We start from the raw sequence: 16,612 nt of genomic DNA on the forward strand, positions 1-16,612 counted from the left end.
CATAACTACTCCCATTGACTTAAAAGGAGGACCACATTTTCCCCAACCACAAACTTCTATTTTGAAATTACTAATGAAAGTACCTACACCCAGAATGGAGAAGTTATAAATAGACAGATAGATAGATAGATAGATAGATAGATAGATAGATAGATAGATAGATAGATAGTTATACTCACTGTCCATACTATAAATGAAATCAAGTTCTTTGAATTGTATTCAAAATTGTCCTGGATCATTTTATTGCTAATACTGGCTAAGTCATTCACAGTTGTTTATTGTATATTATTGTTATTACTGTGTTTTATAGGTCTCTATAATCTGATCTATGTTCTCTTTAAAGTGTAAGATACAGTGGAGTTAGAATTTTAATCTTTTGAGATATTTTTTATTTTATCTGCTATTGTCATCATTTAATAATATAATTATGTGTCCATCTTCCATTTCATTTATTTTGATCAATTTCCCTTATTCTTTTCACAGAATTATGGGACTGTATGCTTCAGTTGTCCTTGTGATTGGGAAGTTTGTGCGTGAATTCTTCAGTGGGATCTCTCACTCTATAATGTTTGAAGAGCTTCCAAATGTAGATAGAATTTTGAAATTGTGCACTGACATTTTCTTAGTAAGAGAGACAGGGGAACTGGAACTAGAGGAAGACTTATATGCCAAACTGATATTCTTGTATCGCTCACCAGAGACAATGATCAAATGGACTAGGGAAAAAGACAACTGATGCTGTGAGATACAAAATGCAAATAAAATTGACATTTAATTTTTTTAAAAGCACAAAATTCTCAGAAGAACCAAGTGTTTTATAGTTGGGCATTGGTGATCTCTCCCAGATCTCTTGGAATCCATGCCACTTTCCGACTAAAGGATGATGGAGAAGATTGGTTTTGATGTTTTTAAATTCCACTTCTATCAAATGATGGGAACTTGATTTATAATGTTGTCAGCAGTGTCTGGAATTGTGGCCAAGCAAAAGAGCCATGTGAATTCCGAGAAGACCAAAACAGAAAGGAAGAAAAAGAAAAGATGACCATGGATGGTTTAACTGGGTCTACAATGGTAACACAGTTTGGGCATACAAAATCCAGGTTTCCGTCACTAACTGTGAAGAAGCTATAATGAAAAATCAGGAGACCGCCAGCACACAAGCAGTGGGGAATAACAATACGAGGCTGTCTCTTCGCACTATCTGTTTCTGCCAAAACAGAGATGTTGATTCATTGAGACCTCAAACAGAGAACAAGCCTCATTCTAAGCAAAAAGTAATCTTAGTGATAATCTCTTACTGCCTTATTTTATTTGAAAAAAAAATCATATGAAGAAAATTTCCATTAAATATCAATGACTTCTCAGGAAAACAAAACAAAAAACAAAAACAAGTGAAACCCATTTTGCTAAGATCCCGCTAATTGCTAACACCAATGACATCGACTGTTTTATGAGGTTATTTGCTTCATAGTTACTGCTCCTCGTTAGATATAGACATGCAATATAAAACAAGGAAACTCAATTATATAAGGAGCACTTTGACTTTATAAATCTTTAATAACTGAGGTCATAAACATTTTCCTGCCTTTTCCCCATCCTTTAACGTGCTTTCCCCCCATTTTGATGATTTAAGGCAATGATTTTTCCAGTATGTGACATTTTCCTTCCAGTTTTTCAGGTATACCAAAGTGTTTACATATTCCAACTCACATTTTTACATCCAAGACGGGTTTTTTTAAGTTCATAATTATGAAAGAAGTATGTGTATGAGCTTGGGGGAAATAAAATGGCCTTTTTCTTAAATTATTATCATTGGTGATGCAACCTCTTCATTAAAGAACAATGTAGCATGAAAATCTAAGAATGAAATGTAGTTTTCATTACATGTTAAATTACAGTTTCAGTGAAGAACCATTGAGCAAACTGAGGTATGTGAAAAGATTATTCTGGATAGTTTGGATTTGGAAATGACAGAAATAAAGCCCATGTTGTACAGTCATTTTAAAGATACTCATTATTTTCCCATTTTGCATGGAATATTTGGTAGGGGTATAAGGGAAGTATTTAACCATGACATATACCCAGGAATGAAGGAAACCCCAATGGAGATGAAGAATCAGGTTGTTTCCTTTTCGCTGCTGTGTTCGAATAATGTAATAGGTTACCACTTAAGCAAATATCAAGGTCCTCAATTCTAAAGAGAAAACTATTATAGTGAATATGGAGCTTAAACAGCAGAATTCAAATAATGTTCAGCGCTTCCAAATAAAAAATTGCACATTTGTTATTATACTGTGAAAAGTATCACACGTTCGACCCTCCACATGGCATCTTGAAATAAATTGCTTCAAACCACTGTAACAATAAAATAGAATCTGTAAATGGAACCCTCTGGAAGACATTCTGATTTCCCAAAAATAGAAAGGATCCTTGATGTGTATGTTTTTTATTATGAGTCTTTTGCTGTGAAAAAAAATAACCTAGAAAATTTTCAGAAGGTAGATTTCATGTCCATTAGGAAATAATAGCATCACCAATGAATATAAGTATCACATGCATGTATGGGAATAGCAACTGCTTCATGGTCTTTTATGAGCTATCTAGATTTGGTTTTAATTCATCATGACACCATACTTCTAGCACAATAGATAATAACCGTACTTTTGATGAAATGTCCATTTTTCCAAGCAAGTCTCAATTGTATTGCATAGGAACAGTCTCATAATCCAATTGAGTTCCAGATTCTTGCTTTCCCTCCTTGAGAAAGCAAACAACATGATTTAGATTATATACATAATGTCATACAAAACATTTTCATATTAGATTTGTTGAGAACATAAACCAAAAAGAAAAGAAAAATAAAGTAAAAAGAGATAAAAATATATTTTCATCTGTATTCAGTCTCTATCAGTTCTTTTTCAGGAGGTAGATATTATTCTTCATCATAAATTCGATAATTATCTTCAAAATTGTTTTGGATCATTTTATTGCTAATACTGGCTAAGTCATTCACAGTTGTTCATTGTATATTATTGCTATTACTGTGTAGAATGTTTTCTTGGAATTGCTCACTTTACATTAATTCATATGAGTCTTCACGGATTTTTTGGAAACCATCCTGTTTACCATTTCTTACAGCACAATAGTACTTCATCACAATCATATACTATTCTCCAATTGATAGACATTCCCTCAATTTTCAGTTCTTTTCCACTACAAAAAAAAAGAGCTAATTTAAATATTTTACACATATAGTTCCTTTTCTTTTTCCTTTGATCTCTTTGGCATACACACCTAACAGGGATATTACTTAATAGTCCTTTTTCTCCAGAATGCTCTCCAAAGTAGATGGATCAATCCATACCCCTACCAACAGTGTGTTAGTGTCCAATTTTTCCACATCTCCTCCAATATTTATCATTTTCCTTTCCTGTATATTATCCAATCTGATAGGTGTGGGATGGTACTCCAGTTGTTTCAATTTTTATTTCTCTACTCAATAGCGCCTTAGAACATTTTTTCAGATGACTATAGATAGCTTTCATTTCCTCTTCTAAAAAACTTTTCATATTCTTTGACTATCAATTTGGGAGTATCTCAGATTCTTAGCTATTATTACTGATGATCATGGTGATGATATAATAATGTATTTATCAGACTTCTTCATTCTTTCAAAGGAGACAAAATTTCCAGGTCACCTGGAATTTAAAAAAATATCTCCAGAACAGTTTTAGATCAATGTTTTAGTGTCTAATAAAGATGCCCTGATTCTACAGACTCACATGAAATTCTTCTATCATTGGTTTTCACGTGGTCTTAAATGAAAGGTGATTTCCACCAGTAAAAATGATCTTTCCTAATAAAAAGTCAGCATATTATATTGCCAAGATAATGTCTATATCATGGTTTGCAGCTATCTTCTCAGCAAAATTCCAACTGAAGCCTATAATACATAGTAAAGACATCAGTAATAACATCTCCAGCTGCTTAGTTCTTTCTTTCTTTCTTTTTTTTTTTTTTTTTTTGAGGATTAAATTGTTTTATAGTTCATCGGTTCTTATTTGTTGTTTTGAAAATAATTTTGTTGTGTTATAGTGTGACTGACCCTGTTTCATTGAGGGCTTAACAATCTTTGAAATATTTTATTTCCTCCCCCATTAATAGTCATTGCAATATCTCTAAAAGACATTCAAATATGATCTTTAAGAGCTACAACTTCTGCATGCTTCCTTAGTGTAATATTTATTATTGAAAACCAGTGTTAAAACAAAACAAAAGTGAGCAAAATAACCTGTATATAGGACCAAAAATCTAGAAATCAACTAATAAAGAGCTAACTAAACATGAGGAAACTAGTTCAATACAGTTTTACACAGTCAAGGTCAAATATTCTGTGTGTGTCCATTATTCCAAGTCAGTGGCATTAGAAGCACCATTGTTGTCACAAAATAAAAGCATATTATGATTTTCCCAAAATATTTGCACATTATAATAGTTGCAATTAGAACTTGCAAATATTTGTTTATTTCCCCTCCAAATAAAACTATCTCTATGGTATAATACTTGGTCAAGTGATATATAATTCTAGATATATAAATCTAGGTAGATTACTAAAAATCTATTCTTAATCATTTATTCCTTCCTAGATTTATTTCGCAACACACAGAGATTGAACTGGATTCAGACCTCTCCTTCCACCACCATTTTGCTTTGAATTACAAAAAAAATGAAATTCATTCATTCTGATATTGGATATTTGGTCTCTACCTGCTATGAAAACCTTGAAATCATTTATATTGTTTATGCAATTTTATCATTCTTTTAGATTTACCTCCTATAATATATCAAGGTTAAACTGTAAACAAGGCTTCCGTGGTTAGCAAACAGTATTGTAAAACATCTGAATACAGTGTAATCAAACTAAAAGCACATGCCCGTTTTTCTTTTTTTTATTTTTTAGCTCTTTAAACTTTTTAAAGATCTTTATAGTAACCTTATGAAGCCAACTATCCAAATTTTGCTAAACCCATGAAACCATGAAGGAAAAATGAGACTTAGGGAGATTAAGTATTTTCATATAACCCCTAAAAAATAACAAATGTATTCAAATCCAGCTGTTCTGAGTAGACCAAAGCTTTTTCTACCACATCTTTAAGAGTTTTGTTTTTGTTTTTAAATTTGTGTTACAGGACTATAATTGTTAATATTTCTCCTTTAAAGCATTCCCACATCATGGAAACTAAAGCTAATATTATCAAAAGACCAAAAAATCTCAGGATCTCTATAAACACTGCTTTTTAACTCTTTTTCCTATAGAAATTCAGTTTCAATTCTACATGAATTCTCCTTGCAAGAATTTTAAAGAGGGGAAAATAGTAAAGGAGTAAGGAAAATCTCATCTGTAAGTATGACCAAAATAATAATTGATAATATTTATTTAACATTTTAAGCTTTATAAATTATTTTTAAGATTAAAGTTTATTTATGTGTTTTGGCTTTATATTATAAATATTTATAGATTAACCCCAACTCCATGAGAGGTCTTTTCTAACAAAAGAAACTAATTATTAAAATAATAATATAGTGATCTCATCTGAAAGTGCATTCCACATTTGTAGGAACATCCTCTCCTCTGTATTTAAAAAATAGCAAAAACATATTTTCTCTTCTAAACTTTTAACCCATTGAGGAAAAAAAGAAGAGAGAAATAAATTTCTTATGATATATATATATGTACAGTCAAACAAAGCAAATTCCCTTAAAGACTATATGTATATGCATATAAATATGTACTTATGTGTACATAAATACATATATGTACATATATGTATGAAAATATAATAAATATTATATGTAACATATATTCTGCAACCTAATCCCATCATTTCTTTGTCATGGGGAGTGTTTCATCATCAATCCTCTGGAATTATGATGGTCAATGTATTGTTCTTACAGATTTCAAATTTTCTTGTCTCTATACTATTTTTGTCATTGCATAGATTATTCTCCTGCCTCTGTTCGTTCCATTCTTTATCAGTTTAAAAAATCCTCAAAATTATTTATTTTATTGAAATTAATGTTATAGTACAAATTTTATTCCAGTTCTGCTTTCTCTACTCTGTATCAGTTCATACAAGCCTTTCCAAAATCATTTATTTTCTCATTTCTTATAGCACAATAATTTCCCATTACTTTAGTATACCACAACTTATTCGGCCTTTGCTCAGCTGATGGGCATTACTTTCATTTGCAGGGATTTTTGCTACCATAAAAAACTGCTATAAATATTTTTCCACACATAAGTTCTTTAATTTTTTCAATATCTTTTATGTATTGATATATATAAAAAGACACTAAACAGTGCATGCCCTTTGATCTCAAAATGCTACTTCTAGGCCTATACATGGGGTATTTTACTTACATTATCTCATTTGAGACTCAAAACAACCCTATGTACTATTTATTACTTATTCTCATTTTATAGATGAGGAAACTGGGGCTGAGAAAAATTAAATGATTGATTCAAACTCAATACAACTAGCATCTGAGACTATATTTGAACTCATATTTTCCTAACTCGATAAGTTCAAGAAAATAATAATAATATGCTTTAAGATTTGCAATGCACTTTGCATGTTATATTATTTGATAACTATGAGCTCCTATCCCCAATATGCCACAAAAAGATGAAACAACAAAGCTTACTTTGTTCAATGTCCTTTTGATTATTAATAACAAGAAATATATGAAACAAAAAGATGCATGCTCATTAGACATTTTTATTACTGTTAGGGGAGAAGTCCTGTGCAACATTCAAATTGAAGGATTTCCTTAAATCATGAGCTCCATCATATGCTCCTATTTGTTAATATGATTCTGACTACCTTAAGACCCTAGTCATTGTGCCTCTTAAGCAAAATCCACAATCACACAAAAGAGATTAGCCTAAAATTCCACACAAGAAAAAAAAAAAAAAAAACAGTTGAAGAAAACTTATTGTTCAGATTATGGCATTTAATTACATGACTTACCTATACAGTTTGTCCATAAGTATGTGCATATGTGCATTTTGCATAGATAATACAAATAAGTTATGAACTAGGCCCAGTTTAAAACAGGAAGAAGAGAGTAGAATAAATGTTTTTTGGGAGACTACATAGTTCTTTTAATGATTCCAAGGCTTTCTCTGAAACAAAAGTCCATCATTTTAACAACATTCCTGTTGTAAGCTGATAATCATGGAACATGAGAATTTTCAGAGAAATGAATCTAAGGATCATCTCAAGAGACAGAGAGGTATATTTCTGAGAATTCTTAGCAAAAGTCATTTCTAACCACAACTCATAAAAACATAGACCAAGAAATTTGGAGGTGGAGACATCTCAAGAGACTAAGAATCGCCTATTTTACAGATAAAAAATGGAGGCATAGGGATATCAAGTGACTTGCCCATAATTACAAAGGTAGTGAGAGTTAAGGAACCCAAATCCTCTGATTTCAGGGTCAGTGTTCTTTCTATTTTACCACTCCACCTTGTTCCATCCTAGAACAAATGGATGAAAAGAGCTGAAAAAAAGGAAAAAAAAAACCTCATCTGTGCAAACAGGGGAGCCATCCATGTACTCAGTACGATACAAATTACTTCATATATTTGGCACAAGGGAGAATTGGATTCCTGCACTCTCATCACCATTACTATTATAGAATTCCCAGCTCTGCCTGGAATGTTAAGTTATAAATCTGGGATGAAGAAGATGTGAAACTAAGTGGGACACAGGAAGAACTAGATGGAAATGGTGTTTTTGCTTTTTCTTCCTAATAAACACAGCACCCTGGGCTGATTTAGACTTCAAGGGAAAATGGCATGGACCCAGGTCTCATTCTATTTCCCCATCATAGATATTTATGTCAAACTTTCCCATTCCAATATATCACTCCCACCTTTACCATATCTACATATCCAGAAATGTGTAGCTGGTTTCAACTTATCTGGCTATAATGTACATTCCTTACTCTATACACATATTTTATTGCTAAAGAATGAAATGGGCCATGAAATGTCTAGTCTAGAAACCCCCCCATAAACTTCAACCATATCAATTGAGCACAGACTTTATCCAACCTGATCCTGGAAAGACAATAAGAGGCTTAGTGAATAGAATATTAGACATGAGGTCAATAAGAATAAATATTTATATTCTGATTCAAATATTCACTAACAATTACCTAAGCAAGTTATTTAACTTCTTTGAACCTCAGTTTCCTCATCTGTAAAATGAGGATAATAATAACAACACTTTGCTGGGTTGTTGTAAGGATCACAAGCAATAATAAAGGTAATGATTTGCTAATATTAAGGTCCTTTATAATTGTTCTACTTATCTGGATTCCTTGGGATACATTTCTTAAGGTTTGGCTCATGGTTATTCCCTTACTCTCACTCTTCCTAGTGTCTATCATCAATGTGGACACAGAGTAAGAACTCAATAAATATATCTGAGGATTGATAAGCTGCCTTATTGAATCTCCATTTCATTTTCATACATATTACATCAAATGTATAATTATTGGGGAAGCTAGGTGGCGCAGTTTATAGAGCACCAACCCTGAAGTCAGGAGGATCTGAATTCAATTCTGGTCTCAGACACTTAACGCTTCCTAGCTGTGTGTTAAGTGATTGGGAAAATCACTTAACCCCAATTGCATCAGAAAAAAAAAGTATAATTATTGAATATTTGTGTTCCCTTCTTGATAGGAAGTAAAATATGTAGGGACCCCAGGAACTAGTTGAGTAATGCTTCATACACTAATGCTAAGTTATGGTGTATTGTAAATTAAGAAAGGAGGAAGGAAAGATGGGAGGGAGAGAGGGAAGGAAGGAAGAAGGAAGAAATGGAGGGAGGAAGAAAGCAAGGGAGGGAGGGGAAGAAGGAAGGGGGGAAAGAAGGAAGGAAAGAAGAAAAGAAAGAAGGAGGAAGGGAGAGAGGGTGGGAGGAAGCAAGGATGGAAACAAGGAAGCAAAAAAAAAGACAAAAGGATGGAGGGAAAGAAAAAACCTTATGAAAAGCAGTGAGCAGTACATAGCTGAGAGAAGATGGTTATTCCCATGTGACTTTCCTAATTCAAGATTCTTTTTTTGGAAACAGCATGCTAGCCTGAGATTCATGCAAATATTACTTGGTTCTCAACTGGTTGTATAGTATTCAGAAAATTAGAAAAGGTAAAAGTAATTAACAACTATAGAAATTCAATCAAATTTAGAGGTGAGCCCTTATTCATGGCACTATTGTTAGGAGACTGTTCTTTCCCAACCCTTATTTCACCTTCTCTATTGTAGTGACATCACAAAAATCTTCATTGAGTGGTCACGGCCAGAGACTGATAGGAGTGCATAGAGCCCTGAGAATGGAGTAGAAGTGGGGTTGAGAATTGTGAAAAGAACATCTTGGTTGAGTCCTGAAGAAAAGTCCCTTCTTTGAGGATAGAGGTGGTGGGGGAGGGAATAGCAATTCAACAGAGGAAAGTGTTCCAGGAAAGGATTCCTTTGGTCCCTCAGAGACACCTATTTATGTTGAGGGTTGAAATCTCTGGGAGAAGAAGCTGTTCTTAAGAAGAGGTCAGTGACAATAAAACCAGATGAGGCCATTGAATCTTACCACCTAGCAAAGGGATACTAGAAGTGGAGTAAAACAAGAGATAAGGATCTCAAACCTGGGGAATGTCACTACATGTGCCCCCCAAAATCAAATTAGTGGTCTTTTTGAGGTTCAAGGATGGCAACGTATATATGGTTACAAAAAGGATGTGTGATTTTGGAGGTATGAAGCAAAACATAAATAATCCTACCCTAATTAGTACTCTATTATTGAGACCTCCAATGAAAAGTGTGAGGGAAACAGAAAATCAATCAGAAATCAGAATGATCTATTGTCTGGTGCAAACCTTTGTGAAACTCAAGGTTTTTGTGGACTTAAAAACTTCCTGATGCCTTGGAAAATGATGCAAACTCCAATAAGATCCCAAGATCCAGGATGTCATCTTTCTCAATGAAAGTTTTCTTTAGATGATTCTTTTTTTCAGATGAGGATTAAATTGTAATGAAATTATCTAGGAGACTTACTTAATTTGAGCTAATATTTCCCACAAATTTATCCAATTGTATATTTTAAATCTATCTAGCATATTTATACTAGGGAGATGGAAAGGGAATAGAAAAGAGAAAGAAAGAGAAGAGAGGAGGGGGAGGGAGGAAAAGATAAAGATATTTATTGATTTCACTCTATCCAAATATATTTTTTCATCAAAGTCTGAGGATCCCAAGTTTACTATATGCTTGTTTTATTAGAAAATTCCAATGAGAAGTTTCGCTAGCAATCCCCATTTTACAGATGAGCAAACTGAAGTGGGGGGGAGAAACCATTTTTTAAATATTTACTATGTTTCAAACACTGGGTTAAGTTCTAGGAATAAAAATTGAAAATTGAAACAATCCCTGCTCTCAAGGAGACCACACTATAATTGATGGACGTAATGAATATAAGAAAAATCAGCTGTATGTTAAGTGGAAGGATATGGGAGTTCTATGAGTACACCAACAAAGTGTGCCTTAGAATGAATGAACATTTCATATGACCATAGGATTGGAGATAGGGAGAAGAGAGGAGGTTTCTGGAGAAAGTTCCAGAAGTCTTCCACCTTTTCACCCCAGCAATGCAAGCAGTTATGTTCCCCAAAGGGTGAGGGGTGTAGGAGTGGAGACTAAAATGGACCCATTCACCAACACCAGAAAATGGAGATTCTGGGTTCTCTCCTGCAGAGATTTGGATGGGGAAATCTGCGTCCAGCCAGATGAAGAGGAGGGGAAGACATCATTACCAGGAAATTTGGAGGAAAGAGTATCCTATAGTATTTGTTCTACCATACACTCAGGTACCCAGGTTTTGGCCTGAATGGGATAGGAAGAGGCATCCAAATGATTGAAATGACTGGCCCAAGATCATATTGTCATTCCAGTTACTGGGAGATCTAGGACTATAAGCAATGAAGTCAAGTATAAAAGACATTAAGTATAATCAGAAGTCCTAGGTTCAGGTCCCTACTCTCAATGTAACTAGATACATATGTTCAGGAAAATCACTGAATTTCAACTAACTCACCTATAAGATTGGTACAAAATTCCATGTCTTGCCTACCTTATAAAGCTGTCACAAAAGTATTTTATTAATCATAAATTGATAAAAAGTAAATTTTAATAATGATTATAATGTAGGTCATTGTTTGCTTTTTAAAAATGGGAGTTGACTGAGTTTTTAGGGGTTAAGAATTTCTGAAGTCAATCTTCCAGGGTTCCCAAAACTGAACGCTATTTAATATAACAAATAGACACACACATTAAACCAATCCAATTTACTCTTGTCCTAACTGTCCATAGGCTCCAAGGTCCAGACCTTTGCAAGATTTATACATAGGTAATCTATTAAACAACAAGATTTATTAGGTACTTGCCATGCCCCAGATACTATAGACAGTTGTCAAATGAACAAGGCAGGTTTCACTTTATAGCTCACCAAGTCCCCTCAAATGTTCTACCTTTAATTACCCTCTATAATGCACTATTCTATGCCCCAATCAAATGTAATCATTACTACTCCCACCCATTTCCAGGACTCACCCACCATGATGACTTTGTTCTATTCATATACTGAAATAGGGAAGTAGAAATAATAATTGTTTCTGTTATGGCCAAAAACTTTGGTTTTCCTTTCCCTTCTTTTATGAAGGTAAAGTAGGCCGTCTTGTACTTCAGTTCTTAATTAGTCTGATACTACTAAATGGGTATTGCCTCAGAAAAACTGAGGCCTGGGAAAGACCTTAACTAAAAACATCAAGATCCCCTAGCATCCTGAGCCATTACTAGCCCATCCTGATGTATCTTGCCACTGGATTCAGATGATTCTGGAGAAGAGAGTGAGGCTGATGACTTTACACAGCTCTGCTCACTTAAATCTAATTCACTTTCGAGTAGTGACATCACTTTGCTGATGTTAATAATCTTCCTCCAGAAAGACAAACAAGAATACTGAAATGGGATTTTCCTTGTCACTCTCATCTCTTCTAACTTCATCCTGTCCCCAGATGAATTTTATTTGCCCTTTAAAGTTCAATAAAATGTTATTTCCCCTAGAATCTTTTCTCAATCTCTTCCTCCAAAATAACTTTTCTTCCTTCATATGATGATTTTTCATGCACTCATCATATATTACTTTGTGTTATAATCTGTTTTGTCCTGCTTTCTAGAGCCCCCACACCAGGGTGATTGAAATATACCATCCTCGTGGAGAAGTGATGAGATGGGACTCCAGAGGATGGTGGAAAAATGGAGTCCATTTATTATAAGGTTTCTCCTCTTTTATATCTTCATATCCTTGTGTAACAAAAATACTGGGTAGGCGTCCAGTATATACTGTGCACATGGGACCACATAAACAACTTGCTATTGGACATAGTTTGCCACCTGGTATCACTCTTCCACTTGTATCACTCTGCTTCAATCTCAACATGGGTTGTCACTGCCCCCTGACTTCTCAGGGAAGCCTAGAGTCCTTAGGGGAGATGGGAAGCTGAACAAGACATTGTTAGCAGGTTCCCTTTGGTCTAAAGAGTCTTATACCTCACCCAGAGTTTCCCCACTGACTGTGACCCTCTATAATAATTATCCATGGGAGTATATCATATCCAATGAATGTTAGCTACACAAGGGAAGAGACTCATATCTAAAACTTGTATCTTTCCCAGCACTTACCTGCTTACCACAGTTAACTGCAAAGAGAAAGCACTAAATCATTGCTTTATTTAATTGGTTCATGAATTAAATTGTAACATAGAACAAATCACTTTATTCCACATTAAATATGGCTAGCATTTATATAGTACTTTAAAGTTTGCAAAGTCTATTAAATATGTTATCTTATTGATCCTCACAACAACATGATGAACTAGGTGCTACTCATTCCCATTTTACATTTGAGGAAATAAAGGCTACAATATTAAAGATTATAGTTAAAATGCAAAGTTAAATTTTTGTCCAGGAGAAGTTGTCAGGCACTTAAATTTTCTCTGAAAAATGAGTATCAGAGTACTTTTCCTGAAGACATATCTTGGGAGATTACGGACTATCCATCTGAAGAAGAAAATGGAAAACCCACAAAAGAGAAATGGAAGGAAAGGTTGTTGAAAGGAGTGACTAGGTGAATAGCATTTGGCCCTGAAACAGCTCTGTCTACTGTCTAGACAAGCTGTGGCAATGGGACATTAGAGTTTCATAGTCTTTTAATCTATAGAATGTAGGCTTCAACTAAGTATATAATTTAGTGAGTTTAAACACTTTTTACCAAGATTTTAAAAAAAATCCCCCAAATCCAGGAATCCATGCATTTCAAGATGCATAAACACAGAGGTCTAAAGGTGAGCAAAAAAAAAATCACTTTGATCTGTTGTTAATTTTTCACAGCTCAGTGATGTACTCATGACATTTTTGTGTTCTGGGTGAGATCTCTGTCACAGCATACTCTTTTTTTGGAAACTTCAAATTCTGTACTTTCCCCCAAGGAGGAAGAATTTAGCATTTTCCACACTGCTATGAATCTCACACATTCCCAAGAATAGTTACTTCACACACACACACACACACACACACACACACACACACACACACCATCAGCTACAGAAAATTGAGACTTTTCCTCTTCATTAGCTTCACTGAGCTGTGTCTCCATGAGATTTCAGATTGGCCACTTCCTTCAGCTCAGCTTCTTAGGGAGCATCCCCAAACCTGACCTCAGAACTGCCAACCTAAATGCTGGCCCCTCATACCATGGGCTTCTCAAATCTCTATCAGCACATCAAGGAACAAGGTGCTTCAGATATTAAATTATGAATTATGCTGCCTCCTGGCACCTGGACTGATGTAATATGACAGTGAAATATTAATGAACCTTTTCAGATGACTCCATCTCATCATTCTTTTGCTTTGCCCAGAATTCTGTGGGCCATTAATAAGGAGTGACTTCAGTTCAAGTAATGATTGGCTTCTGCTCAGAATTGTTCTTGTGATTATAAACACTGCAAACCAAAAAAAAAAAAAAAAAAAAAAAAAAAAAGTAGGGGGTGGGGGAGGTATGTTGGTATAAATGTGTTTAAAATGAGCTTGATCATTGATCTCTCCAGGAGAGGAGTCTGGATGTCTCCCATGAGCACTGCTGTGTTGATGGCCATCAATGGAAGAGTGCCACAACCAGGTATTCCAGGAAACAGGATATGGGCAACAGCCAAATGAAATGAGGGAAAATGAGAGCAGAATAAAGGATTGTCTGGCTGTTGGCTTGATTTATTGGCTCCTCACAGTTGGAGAAAATTCAGAAGATGCTTGATTGCAGGACAATCTAGGCACAGTAGTGGATCAATGAATGGGAATATTCCTGGCATAGATTATTATCATTATTAATTATTGTGATTAATATAACTCCATCAAAGCCCAACCTATTGTCTGTGCCATAGATAGGGAGAGAGTGGACAGAGAGAAGAAAGCTATTGTAAATTGATCAGATAGAGGATATAAAATAGAGTATTGTGTGGAGGGGATTTTTTTCTGCCCTGAGATTATGTCAATAGATATGAAGATTTGGAAGAAGTCCTGAATAAACAAAGAGGTTAAAACAAGATATCACAAACATTGCATCCTAAAATCAGTTTGGATTTATACAAGGAATATGGGGTTGGTTTAATATTATAAAAACCATAAACTTAATTAGCCATACTAATTTAAAAATCAACAAAAATCATATGATTATATCAATAGATGGCAGAAAAATATTTAAACCAAATTTAACATCCATTTCTGCTTTGAAAAATACAAAATATGGGAGTAAATGAACTTTTCTCTTAAATAGTATATCTAAAACAGTTATCATTTTTGCAATAGAAATAAAAGAAAATCCTTTTTAATAAATTTAAAGGCAGACAAGTATATTCATTGTCAACACCTCCTATGTATATAGTACTACAAATGCTGGTTATAATAATAAAAAGAAATTGAGAGCATAGGTAAAGGTGAAACAAAATAATCACTTTTTGCAACAACTTCTATAATATTGCAGATAATAAAATAAATTCACAGTAACAATCAATTTCTATGTAATATTAATAAAACTCAGAAGGGACATAGAAAGAAAAAGTCCATTTAAAATTATTACAGAATACCTAGAATTCAAAATATCCATAAAAACAGTATAAACACAACAACAAAAATTTTTGTCCAGAAACATAGGCATAAATAACTGAGAAAATATTTATTACTTGTGGGTAAAAGAAAACTATATAATAAAAATGTTAATATTTTTGTAATTAATTTAAATATTTAATACCAATCAAACTACCAAAGGATTACTTTATAGAACTAGAAAAGGGAAAAGTGGAACACATATAAAGAGTGTAAAAGTCAAAAATCTCAAAAGAAATAGTGAAAGAAATTATAAAAAGAGAGATCAAGCAATGCAAGATTTCAAACTATATATGGCCAAATTGCATTAAAACTACTAAAAACTACTGTTTTTTTTAAAAGGAGACTGGTTAGCTGAACAGATTAGATACATACAATTAGGTACATGATTTTACACAAGCAAATTATCTAATATGCTTTTATTTGATTAATCAAAGACCCTAGTTTCTGGGGTTAGGAGTCTATTTAATTAAAAAAAAAATGCTAAGAAAATTGGACTCCAATATGGAAGAAATTAGATTTAAATCATTACCTCATATTTTCTACATAAAAATGCTCCAAATGGGCTCATGACCTAGATATAAAAGGTCAAATCATAAACAAATTAGAGAAACACTGAAAAAATTACCCAAGATTGTTTAGTAGGAAAAATGTTCATAATGAAATAAAGTATAGAGAATATCATATGATAAAGGTCTGATTTTCAAGATCTACAAGGAACTAATTCAAATAGTATAAGAACCATTTACCAATTGATAAATGGTCTAAGGAAATGAACAGACCATTCTAAAAGGAAGAAACAATGGCTATTTATAGCCTTATTTTAAGAAATGCTCCAAATTACTAATTAGAGTAAAGCAAATTAAAGCATTTCTGATTGTCTATTTCATACAGACCAGAGTTGCCAAATATGACCAAAAATAGGAAAATCATAAATGTTGGAAAGTCTGCAAAAAAAAAAAAAAAGTAACATTTATGCACTCTTAGCATGTGTGTTACTAGGTACATTCATTCCTGAATACAATTTGAAATTATACACAAAAAATTACTAAACCAACCACTGCTAAGCCTATACCCAAAAGATATCAAAGAAAGAGGGAAAGCTCTTTTACACAGAAAAATATTTAAAGCATCTTGTTTGGAATGGCAAAAAACTGGAAATTAATGGACCAATAACTTAGTTCATCAATTGAGGGATGGATGAATAAATTGCAGTGTAAAAATGTAATGGGAAACTATTGTGCTGTAAGAAATGAGGAAATTAAAGACTTCAAAAAGACATTACAGAAAGAAGATAGATATAGTATATTAAATGAGGCAAATATATGTACATAT

General features: G+C 33.5%; 1 protein-coding gene across 1 annotated transcript in view; it reads left to right on the forward strand.

Moving 5' to 3' along the window:
* Window positions 1-2,387, forward strand: part of PIEZO2 (piezo type mechanosensitive ion channel component 2) — a 539,935-nt gene extending 537,548 nt beyond the window's left edge. Inside the window, exon 53 of the mRNA XM_074274855.1 lies at window positions 484-2,387. The gene's annotated coding sequence lies outside the window, so the exon portion shown is untranslated. The remainder of the gene's footprint in view (window positions 1-483) is intronic.
* Window positions 2,388-16,612: the final 14,225 nt, after the last annotated feature.

The sequence above is a fragment of the Sminthopsis crassicaudata genome, chromosome 1, assembly GCF_048593235.1.
Source record: "Sminthopsis crassicaudata isolate SCR6 chromosome 1, ASM4859323v1, whole genome shotgun sequence".
Lineage (NCBI taxonomy): Eukaryota > Metazoa > Chordata > Mammalia > Dasyuromorphia > Dasyuridae > Sminthopsis > Sminthopsis crassicaudata.